Source organism: Centruroides vittatus, unplaced genomic scaffold (assembly GCF_030686945.1).
Source record: "Centruroides vittatus isolate TY-2023 unplaced genomic scaffold, ASM3068694v2 contig_337, whole genome shotgun sequence".
NCBI classification, from domain to species: domain Eukaryota; kingdom Metazoa; phylum Arthropoda; class Arachnida; order Scorpiones; family Buthidae; genus Centruroides; species Centruroides vittatus.
Window position 1 is genome coordinate 59,768 of NW_027122161.1, and position 12,072 is coordinate 71,839.

The 12,072-nt window shown below is 36.8% G+C and overlaps 1 non-coding gene across 1 annotated transcript; it reads right to left on the reverse strand.

Moving 5' to 3' along the window:
- Nucleotides 1–8,828: 8,828 nt before the first annotated feature.
- Nucleotides 8,829–9,018, reverse strand: LOC136974051 (U2 spliceosomal RNA). The gene has a single exon (XR_010880586.1). It is a non-coding gene; the product is annotated as a U2 spliceosomal RNA (small nuclear RNA).
- Between the last annotated feature and the right edge of the window lie 3,054 nt (nucleotides 9,019–12,072).

A 12,072-nucleotide genomic window follows, 5' to 3' on the forward strand; every position in this document is an offset into this window, starting at 1 on the left:
CCAAGGATTTAATTTTAATTTTAATTAAAGTTTATTTAAGTAAACATAATATATTACATGCTGCACATGCAGGATTGTAAAACAGTTAATGGCAATACATTTGTAGGTAACAAAATCTATAATGTCTACACATAAATGATAAAAAACATTTGTATGTGTCCATAATACCTAGTAGGGTAGTGAAATGTACAATATTTACAGGATGGGTATTATGGTTACAAAGAAATACTTAATCCTAGGAGTTTACAGTAAGAGATACAAATGAAATACATAAGACATACTATAATCATAGCTTACATGATAATAGGTTAAGACGACAAGAGGTTTACGATAAATGATAATAACAGACGTTAAGGAGACGATTAATCCAAGCAGCAAACAAACACGAGTGTACATAGGAGATAGTGTTTACCAGTGGTCGTTAAATACAATTGAGTTGTTTATGTTTTTCCAAATCACATTTTCGGTGCCAGCGTATAACTTGTCGGTTTCATTTTTTGGGAGATTGTTATAGTCGAGCATTATTTTGCGACTCGCTTCCTCTCTAATTTTGTCAACTATTAGGTTAATATTCCATTTTTTGTTATCAAAAAGGAAGATGCACCTGGCCTTCCAAAGTACTCTCTTGGTGAGTGCGATGACCCAATTTAGCATATACTTATTTTGTTGTTTTATGGGGAAGTTGATGTGATACATTATGGACAGCCAATCAATGGTTGTTTTAAATATCTTATAAACCCAGTACCAAGTGTGTTTAGCTGTAACACAACCATAGAAGATATGGTAGGTGTCTTCTTCTTGACCACATTGAGAGCACAATTTATTGTTCTGGTTGTGGTGAGTGTGGAGGAAAACTTTGGATATCATGATGTTGTTTAATATCCTCCAAGTCGTTTCTCTCCACTCGGCAGGAATAAGATTTACATTGTTCCATACTTCAGTCCAGTCTATTGTATTGTCAGACAGGTTACCATTAGGGACTTGCTTGTGAATAATGTTATATATAAGAGATGGTCTTACTTTGTTATTATTGATTAAATCATTGTCCATTAAGTATGTAACAGTGTTTTTCCATTGTTTATGATTCTTACTAACATCAAAAGTGAAAGGTCTGCTCCCATTGTAGTTAGATAAGCGTTTGGCTACTGGGCCCAGCAGGAAGTGGGCGATGTCTGAAATTGGGTGTACATCTTTTCTCAAAGAATTGATCAGGATAGCAAGTTGCAATGATTGCTCCAGGTCCTTCAAATCCCACACCTTCCATCCACCATTCCTGATATTGTTTTTCATCAGCCTTCTGTTCAGAGGCTCGAAGTTGTTGTTCCATATATAATTGAAAATTAATTTGTCGAGAGTTTTTATATCTTTTTTTGTTATGTTTGTGACATATAGGCTGTACATAATTTTGGTGGTAATACACTTATTGGCAACAGTGACTCTTTCAGGCAGGTATAACCAAGTTGATCTCCAGTTTCGGATGGCTGTCTTGATTTTATTTTTCATATTGTTAAGATTGAATTTATTACTGTGTTGCCCAAACCATACACCAAAAATTTTGATTGTATTCGTGGTTTCTATATTTGGATTATCATGGGTCATGTTACCATATATATTGAAAAGTTTACTTTTCTTTTCATTTATTTTCATACCTGTGATTTTACTAAAAGTATTTATATTTAGGATGGTTCTATTTAGTGCTACTTTATCCATAATTAAGAAATTGATGTCGTCAGCGTGGACTACGTATTTTATTTTTTTTTTTCATGCCTGGTATATATACTTCTGTTATAAGGCTGTCGTTCATTATTAGTTTTAGAAGTGCTTCGATATAGATGGTAAAAAGGATCATAGAGGAGGGGCAGCCTTGCCTTACTCCAGCTTTGCATTCAATGTAGTCTGAGTCACTGTTGTTGATGCAAATGGTAGTTTTAGGCATCTGATATAGGTTTTTTATTACATTTATTTTATTTTTGTTCAGGCCGAATAGCTTTAATATTTTCCAAAGGATCGTTCTGTTCACCGTGTCAAATGCCTTCTCAACGTCTACCGAAAGGATGGAAAGAGGGGATTTTCTTTTATTATAAAAATCATGAAGGAGATGTAGAAACATTGTGTTGTTTTGAATAGAGCGGTCTTTAACTCCGGCACTCTGAGTGATACCTATGTGCTTACAGAAGAGTTCATTTAGCCTGTTGGCTATAACAATGCTATAAATCTTGTAGTCAAGATTTAGCAGGGTGATAGGTCTGTAGTCGCTAACGTTTCCATTCATTTTTCCTTTTTTATTGATCAAGATCATCTTTCCGACATTGAAGTCCTTCGAAAAGGTGGGTTTGTTGTACAGAGTATGGAAAATGTCAGTAAAGTCGTCACGGTAGAACAGATACAGTTCTGCTGGAATGCTATCAGTACCTGCTGCTTTTCTAATATGTAGGGCATTAATTGCAGCTTTGATTTCTTCTTTTGTTATAATCTTATCAATGATACCTATGTTTTTATCTTTTATCGGCTTGATTGCTTCGGAAATTTGGTTCCAGTAGTAGAGGACAGTGTTGGGCTTACTATATAGATTGATGTAAAAGTTACTAAATTCTTTTATGATTTCTTTATCATTAGTGATGGTGACATTGTTTACGGTGATGCTATCAATATCAGGCTTGTTCCCATCTTTTTTATTCTTCTTAAAAATGATTTTTTCTGCTCTACTATCTATCCCCAATTTGTTCATTTTGTAACTATTATAACTATTCTTTATCTTGTTCTCTATTTCTTGGCTGATTTCTTTCTCAATTGCTTTTATTTCATCTGTTTTCCTTTGTATTATTTTGTTGCTTAGTTCCCTTTGTAGCTGTTTTAGTCTATTAAAGTTATTATTTTTGATTTTTTTCCAGGTTGTTTTTCTGATTTGAATTATTTCTTTCTTTATTTCACTTTAGGTTTCCCATGTGATATTATTCTTACAGCTGTCTAATAAATTTTTGACGCTTTTTTTGAACATTGGATCATTGAGAATTTCTTTGGTAAATTTGAGCTTATTTTTTCTTATAATACTGTTTTCTATAGATATGCTTAAATTAATAATTTTATGATCTGAGAGATTCTTCCCATTATTGGTAAGGTTATTTATGGAGATATTGTTGATTTTGCCTATTGATTTGTTGTAATAAATTCTGTCCAAATTTTCTTTGACCTCACGTCCTTCCCATGTGTAGCCATGGTGATGAGGGTAAGTAAGCCTATAGGTATCACTCAAATTAAAGTTATCTAGGAGCTTGCTAAGAATTTTGCGGGACCCGTCTGGCGTAAGCGGGCCATTTTTGTTTAATGGCTTAAGGATGCAGTTAAAGTCACCAGCCAGAATTATCTCTCTTTTTCCCGCTAGATATTGGGCTAGGTCTTCAAACATTTCCTTTCTTTGAGATAGTTGGGGAGGTGCATATATGTTCACTATCCTGATCATTTTATTTTTCACCTTTATGTCAAGAGCTATTAACCTACCCTTAGAGTCTGTTCTAAAGTCATTTACTTTCAAATTCTTACGTATCATTGTCATGGTGCCGGTGCTTCTTCTAGTGGCAAATGAAAGATATATATTATAGTTGGGGTATAATTTCCTCAGTTTCCTGAGATCATGGAAGTCTATTAGGTTAGTATCCTGTAGCATAATAACATCAGTATTGTCATTGATGAGCAAATTTAGTATGTATATTTGCTTACACTCACTACGAAAACCAGAAATATTTATGCTTTTAATATTTAATGTAAATTTATTGAATGTTACTGCTTAGATTGTGACATAACCCTTTTACTCTTTCTTTGTTTTTTCTTTTCTACTTTTTCCATAGCTTTTCCTACCTCCTCTATGATTTCATTTTGTGATAAGCTAGCGTCTATGCTGATTGATAAAATTTTGTCTCCAAAATTAACTATTTCTTTATTTTCTTCTTCTCTTTCCTCGATTTCATTTTTATAAATTTCATCCCTTTCTTTTCTCTTCTCTATTTCTAGAAGGTCTTTTTTTAATCTTACTATAGGAGTCTGTCTTTTTTCCTGTGTTAGTGTGTTTCTTTTTTCTTCTGGCTCTAATGTTTTGTTATTTTCGCTATCTTTACTTAAATCTTTTTCTTTTTCTCCCTGTTTTGATGTATTTTCTGACTCTTTTTCCTCATTATATCTAGTCTGGTCTACCTGCTCTATTTCCTTGTCCATTATTTGCCTATTCGCCCTTTCTAAACTTCTTTCCCTTCTTTTTTCTTTGTATTTGTTTCTTACCCCCCTCTTTAGCATTTCTGAAAAGGTCGGTTCCGGGCACTTGTCATTTCTATTATGGATTTGCATACAATTATAACATTGTGGGCAATCTTTGACAAGGTGGTGGGGACTTTTGCACCTGTGACAAAGTTTAATTACGCAGTCCTTGATTAGATGGGTGAGACTCCCGCATCTACGACATTGCCGCTTCATCCCCATGTAGACTAATTCTACTCTACTTCCTATGAGTTCTAGTGAGTTAGGTAATAATTTCCTAGTCTTAATTATAACACGATAAGTTCCAGTTTGGACTTTAACATTATTATGGGTAATAGTATTAACCAAAACCTTTACAACTTTACCATAGGGGGATAACATTTTTTCTACCATCGACTTATCAGTTTCTGGGGGGACATATTTGATTGTCACGTAAATAATGTCCTCTTCTAAACTTTCACAGAGGTATTGAAATTCTCCTACCTGGATCGTGTGTCCTATTATTTTCTCCTTGTCTTCTATGTTGTGGAAACCGACTTCGACGACATTTTTAGGTTTAAAACAAACCTGTGAAACCATTCCTTGTCGTCCAATGATTTTCTCACATGCATCAATGATATCGGGAATAGACATCCTTTCACTTGCGAAGAAGCGGATTGATCTCGATCTGGTAAATCTTTTTCTGCGATCCTCTTCGCTTATAATTAGTTCGTTGGAGTCTCCACCAGCGGGAGGTTGATCCTGAGTCTTTTGATGGTGTGATTCACCGTCCTCCTCTTGACAGATGTCTTCTGACATGTTCATGGCTCCAGAGCCATCTTTGGGGTCCAGAAATGGCAGGAACGGAAGCGCAGATGACATTGACGGAGGAATATCCATCAGCTCGCTGATCATTTGGTCCAGGGGGAGGTTGTCCTGTGGTGATGCCATCACAATTGTGTATATCCACGGGCACTATATCCACTTTTGGCACAGAACTCCACAACACGTATCCAAAAAAGGCACAGCACAAATCAAATAAAAAGCGTCGGGAACCCGCACCGGGCTAAGACCAGATGTGCAGTAAGAGGGAGAGGAGAAGAAGTGGCCCAAAGGTGGGGGAAAACAAGAAGTGGGGGGGAGACCAAAGGTCAACCACCCCAAAAGGGGGAGAAGGGGGACAGAAAAGAAGTCGTATAACCAGCGAATACACAATGTATTTCAACTGTGCAGGCCGGAAATACGACGAAGAGAGAAGGTGTTAGAAAAGGCTAGAATAGCGAAAAATACTTACCAGAGATGACAAGATGGCGAACAGATACTGCAATCCTTTAAAGTTTAGTGGGGACCGAGGTCCCCGCCATCCACCGGGGGCAAAGCCTCCCTACAAGAGGGAGGAGTGACCCCCGATGGCCGCAGTTCCAAAAACATTGCTGCCGGCAAAGGCCCCAGCACGGACTTGATCGCAACCTTAATGGCTTCAACCAAATGGCAGTTCTGTGTTCCTAAATGCTGCCGGCAAAAGCCCCAGCGAAGGAAACAGAACAGATACTAGGTGGTGTTAAAGTTTGAAGAGAGGCTGCCTACAGCAGCGATTACTATTCTCAAATCTGTATACGGCGTACCCCTCATGCCGTTTACATCATGTTTTCAGACAACCACCAGTATACACAGTATTAATTACAAAATAAATACAAACCCGACAAAGTTATATCACAAAAATTAAAATTGGAGAAAAATACACGTAGGATGCTTTTAACATAGAAACTCGTTTATCATTACACAATTAACAGACTTAGGAGGCCGGTATCCAATTGCACATTATCCATAATATACAATATACGTAATATTAATATACTAACCCCAAAAATAAAATAAAATAAAATAAAATAACAAAACAAAAATTACTCTAATGACCTAACTTCAAGTCAGGTACATAACAAAAATAAAAATAAAATCAAACTAACTATCATTAACATAACATTCAAACTAATCAAAATACTAACTGTTACTAACTATAATTCATTTAAATCATCAATCTAATAATTAAATTTTTCTTTCAGATCTACAACTGTGACCTAATACCTTCCATTCATCAAGCATCATCTATAGAACTTCTAAAATACGACAGGTAAGTACTATTAGTAATAACATAGCACTACAAAAAGTTATCAGGTAAGTAAACCATACACTCAATTACATAAATGACAATACTCAAAAACGCGAAAAATCGATCAAAAGATCAACTAAGAACCATTCAAAATAACATATAACCTAAACAAACCATAAAACATAACATAATCGCTCCTCAATTCTTCAAAATTATTTATCTTTTTCTCCCATCTTAATCATTGTTCCAGCAAACACTAAAAATCCGAATGTTCCTTTTTTAAATCTACATAGACCTTTCTCTAATTGTTGCCTTATAGTTTTCTTACGTTCTTTATCTGTTTCATTAATATACTCTTTCCACATACAGAATTCTTCTGGGCGCCAGCCCTCTGCTTTTAACTCTTCCAATGATTTTCTGTGTATTAATCCTGCACTTCTTAAATAAAATGTCTTTGGCCATTGATCTGGCCCTGATTCTCTCCATTGCTTCCATAACTGATCACTAATTTTTTCTCTACCCTGGAACCTCTTATCTTTCTCTGCTACTCTCTTTGATTTTCTAATTACTCCTTCACTATTTGGACTTTCTCTTCCCCGTTTTTTCTCACTATTCTTTGCTTCCTCAAAACTAAGTTCTACTAATTTATAAACATTTTCCAAATCTTTCTTTGCTCCTTCTACCTTAGCTTCTGGACTTTCTACTCTACTAGTCCCTTCTTCCATAACCTCATCTCTAATATTTACTGAGTTTCCTTTGTCTAGACTATCCTCTAATTGTTCTTCGTTATCTCTTACACATTCTCTTTTCCTATGTCCTTTATCTCCACATTTGTGGCAAGTAACATTAGGGCAGTTCCTAACCCCATGATCATTCGCAAAACAACCCGCACATTGCCATTTCACACCAGGATAGTCTACTCTAATTTTTCTATCCGCTAACATTATATAATTAGAGACTTCTTTATTCATTTTAAACATAACTACTAACGTTCCCGTGGGTATTACTAACTTTTCTGAAAAATTCATTCTATCCATTTTACGTACAACACCATATTCACTTAAGACTTCCTTTATACATGGTTCAGCTTTAAAGGGTACATGATACAATATCAGCTTTCTATAATTATTTCCCACAGGAATTGTCTCAATCTCTGTATCTTTCCATACCCATCTAGACTCAATAGTTTTCCAAAATACATTACCATCAAAAGCTGTCACCAAACAGTTTCTTTTATTAATTACATCTATGAATATAAATGGTCCCTCCTTATCTTCATATTGACTTATCATATCTTGAAGAAATACATCCCATTCTACATCAATTATTGCCTTCAATCTTATAGTATAATTTAATTCTGCTTCCCAATCTGCACTATATTCCTCACTTTCTGCCATACTAGCAAAATAACAAAGTTCAATACTCACAAAAACGATATCTTATTATTTTCTATTTTCAGAAGTTTAAGTCCAGAAAACCACAAAGTCCAAAAAGGCTGTCCTGGCAAAAACTCCAAGTCCAAAGGCTCCAGGAAATCCAAAAACAGCAAAGTCCAATCGCCAACGAGCGTTCACTCCAACAACAGCAGCAGACAGAACAGCATCCGACAGGCAGGACGACTCCAAGGCTCCAGGCAGGCACCAAAGGCGATCCAGGCAGGCTCCACACTCCAATCAGGCACTATCCAAGGCTGGTCCACTGGAACAATCACCATCCATCCACGACTCCAGGATCGGCTGGAACTTCTCTTCTCGGCATTGGGCTTATAAGCTTGTACTGTCCGTACATCCAAAACTCGACTGACTGGTCAAGTCTTGATCTTGGCCAATAAGGCCGAGAAGCAATAAAAAACAGATCAAAAGTGCCGACGCACCAAGTGTGGAGACGTCTTTTTCATTTCCTATGTCCTCCTCGGTGACGTCATTTCGTACGGAGCAGTTTTTGCGCAGAAAATCAGGCAAGGAGGAGAATGGTGAGATGAAAAAAGCTTCTGGAAGTAACTGGATAGCGCATTTAAAAGTGTAGATAGGTGCCAAATAATCCTTTCGACCATCAGTAGCCAGAGGGAGGAAAACGCCCCCGGCATTCGTCCTGGTGCGTAATCGTGGTACTGATGCAAGTCCAAGTATATAATTGTTTCCCCCTTCCGAAAAAGTTCCAAGCGTGTGTATCTATTGTACGAAAACAGCTGATTCCATTTTCGATTTTTTGCATAGCGAACATTTCGGAAAAAATTGGTTTTTTCGATTTTTTTGTAAAATAATTTTTTCGCTTCCTCGTTGTTTAATGTTTATTGTTAATCGACTGCACAGTGACTACTTGCTGCCATGTAGTATTAATTGTTCAATTCTGCCACATTAAATAAAATACAAGGGGTGTAAAAATATTTGTAATAAAATTATTTTTCAACTTTGTTCTTATCAGCTTGAGAAATAATTTTTTTTCTTCTTAATTCGTGTCTGTTTCTAATTTTTCTTATTTATTTCCCCCAAAGGGGTGGGCTATCCCGAGATGTAGTGCAATACTCGGGCAACCTGTGGCCGGGAGGGAGCAAGCCCCCGTTCCCCGCCTGTTTCCAAAAATCAGATGATATTTGGAAGGCCCCGATGGGGGCCCTATCAGATATCAAGCTGATAAGAACAGATACTGAGTCTCATGAATTTTAGGGGGGTGCGAAAGATTAGGAGCCCAGTTCCGATCGGAAAAAGGGACATCCTACCCCCTGACGCTACATTAGGACTCAGCGTCTAATGCAGCGCCACTGCACCAACAGGCATAACATACCTGTAGGAAGGGAATGGCCGAAGCCAAACGAAAACTCCCGGTTCGAGCCGGGGACAGAAAGCCTCCAGCACTTGCTGGATTGGCAATAAGGATGGTGTGTGGGAGTTACCCCAGACACCAAAAACGCTACTATGGCCAGGAGCAGGGCTCAGACTGACCATAGTAGGACAGAAAGTCAAGACTGAGAGGGTTCTCAACCAGCCAGGACAAAAGGTGTAGTTCCACCAGTGATCACCCCCCAACCCCACGGCAAGACCAAAAACTGCCAAATAGCGGACAGATACTGTGTTTTGTGTTTTTAAAGTTTTGAGCAGTGCAGCAGCCAACAAAACTGAACTGCTGTACCATAGGCCATTATCCGATACCATTCTCACCGCCCGGATGGGGGAAACTAGTACCGAAACCCCCGAACCACAGAGGATAGCATAAGGAAGAGGATCATCGTACAATAAACATAACAAAAGTTAACCCGACATTTCTTTTTCAGGTTTCCAAGGCCTTCAAACACAGCATGTTAGATACAACTCACAACATGACTGTTAAACCACAAAGACATCTAAACAACAAACATCTGGTAAGTATCAACACAACTGTTAATACACCACTAAACTACACTTAATCCAAAAGTAAACATCAATCATTAAACAACAAATTAAGATCCCGCGTATACTACAACTTCAAAAAAGTTTTAAAACAAAAAAACAACAATCAAAACATCAAAAACTTTTAAACTTATAAAACAAAAAATCAAACAAACAATTATGTAACACACACTAAACTTTCATCACTACAAACTATTGTTCCTTTCATCACTTTCAATGCAAACTGTGACTTTTTAAACATTTTTAAATCTTCTAATAGTTCCTCTTTAAGTACTTGTCTTTTTTCTTCATCTTTTTCTTTAACTATGTCTAGCCATAATGCAAATTGAGCACTACACCATCCTTCCTCTTGTAAATCTACTATTGACTTTTTATATGTTTTATTCCCTAGTTTTACAATATACACTCTAGGCCATCGATCTGTCGAGGATTCTCCCCAAGCATCTCTCATTTACTCTGTTACTTTAAATTTTTCTTTCTTTTTGATTACTTTTTAAACTTCTTTTTCTTTCTTTATATTCCCTTTCTTAACTTTCTGTGTACTACCATCAGAGCTATCCCTCGCTCTCTTTTTATTATTATCTTTTTCTATCCCTTTTTTTTCTTCTATACTTTTCTCACAGATATCATACACATTCACTAATGCCTCTTTTAATTTTGTCATACTGTCATCTAATCCTCTCTCTTGATTTTCTTGCACTAACTTACTTCCTTCATTCCTATCATTACTCTTCTCTAATCCTTTTTCACTAGTACAATCTCTTTTCTTATGTCCTATTTCATTACACAAAAAACACTTTATTTTAGGGCAATCTTTCATTCTATGATCTTTATCTAGGCAATTTCCACATAACCATCTGACACCTCTATAATCGGCTCTTATTTTACGCCCTCTTATCACTAGGAAGTTAGGAACTTCCTTCTTCATAACAAGACTTACTATCCTTGTCCCAGTTACTATCTTTAAATTTGGCAAATAATATTTTTTTGCTATTGATCTTACTTTCCCATATTCTACTAATTTATCTTCTATTTCTTTATTTTTAATCTCATATGGTACTCTTCTTAACATAATCCTTTTAACATTTCCTCTCACACAACTAACTTCTAACCTTTCATTATCCACTTCCCATTCAATATCAAAAACCTTCCATTTAATTTCCTCATTAGCAAAAGTTATAATACAGTCATTGACTGATAATTCTTCTACTTGCACTGTTGCGTCTGAGTTACCCAATTCTTCTAATATTCTTTTTACGACTATTTTCCAAGACATTGTTACTTTACAGTAGAATTTCAAAGATAACTCACCAATTTCTAAGTCTGTCATTTTTACCGTTTTTCTTTCAGGAAACAAAGTCCAAACTGGAACCAAATCTGACGATCACCAAAAACCAAGTCCAAAACTCCAGAGCAGTCAGAAAATCCAAGTCCAACCTGATGTTCGGAGATGACACCAACACCTGCAAGGAGCACCAAAGGCAGCACCCAGGATAGCCGGAACACCAAGGAGAGACAGGAACAACTGGTCACCACGAGCCAACGAGCCTTAGTCCAGGATCTTCAGGTAAGTACTCCAACACAGGAACAGCACAAGCACAGTCACGGCAGGAACAACTGCGACGACAAAACACCTTCCAACTCGACCTTATGGGCTTATAAGACCTATACCTGAACCGACTTATAAAGTCTTGGTCTTGGCCATGAGGCCAAGAAGCGATAAAAAACAGATCAAAAGTGCCGACGCGCCAAGTGTGGAGACGTCTTTTTCATTTCCTATGTCCTCCTCGGTGACGTCATTTCGTACGGAGCAGTTTTTGCGCAGAAAATCAGGCAAGGAGGAGAATGGTGAGATGATAAAAGCTTCAGGAAGTAACTGGATAGCGCATTTAAAAGTGTAGATAGGTGCCAAATAATCCTTTCGACCATCAGTAGCCAGAGGGAGGAAAACGCCCCCGGCATTCGTCCCGGTGCGTAATCGTGGTACTGATGCAAGTCCGAGTATATAATTGTTTCCCCCTTCCGAAAAAGTTCCAAGCGTGTGTATCTATTGTACGAAAACAGCCGATTCCGTTTTCGATTTTTTGCATATGGAAAATTTCGAAAAAATTGGTTTTTTCGAATTTTTTGGGAAATTTTGTTAATCGCTGCACAGTGACTACTTGCCGCCATGTAGTATTAATTGTTCGATTCTGCCACATCAAATAAAATACAGGGAGTGTAAAAATATTTGTAATAAAATTATTTTTCAACTCTGTTCTTATCAGCTTGAGAAACATTACGTTGAGAAATAATTCTTTCTCTTCTTAATTTGTGTCTGTTTCTAATTTTGGTTATTTATTTCCCCCA